The sequence below is a fragment of the Charadrius vociferus genome, unplaced genomic scaffold, assembly GCF_000708025.1.
Source record: "Charadrius vociferus isolate BGI_N301 unplaced genomic scaffold, ASM70802v2 scaffold430, whole genome shotgun sequence".
NCBI classification, from domain to species: Eukaryota; Metazoa; Chordata; class Aves; order Charadriiformes; family Charadriidae; genus Charadrius; species Charadrius vociferus.
In genome coordinates, this window is record NW_009646541.1 from 1856142 (window position 1) to 1856439 (window position 298).

At 65.8% G+C, this 298-nt stretch overlaps 1 protein-coding gene across 1 annotated transcript in view; it reads right to left on the bottom strand.

Annotated features, from left to right (window-relative positions):
* FAM20C (family with sequence similarity 20, member C) overlaps nucleotides 1-298 on the bottom strand; it is a 62046-nt gene that overhangs the window by 56375 nt on the left and 5373 nt on the right. The gene's annotated exons all lie outside the window — the stretch shown is intronic.

A 298-nucleotide genomic window follows, 5' to 3' on the forward strand; every position in this document is an offset into this window, starting at 1 on the left:
TTGCCGGGCTGAATATTTCCGGCTGAAGCCAGGGGAATTTTTGCCTCAAGGGGACAAACCCCTGCGGCCCCCCCCCCGCCGTGCCAGCACACCACCCATCCGCACAGCTCCTGCCACCCCGGCCCTCCGAAACGGGCTCGGCAACTTTGCCCTCAGCGCCAGGAACCTCATTTTCAGCACAGCCGACGGCAGCAGCAGGCTGTGCGATGGCAGTGGCTGGAGGGTTGTGCGATGGCAGCAGCGGGATGTGCGACGGCAGTGGCTGGATGGTTGTGCGATGGCAGCAGCGGGCTGTGCG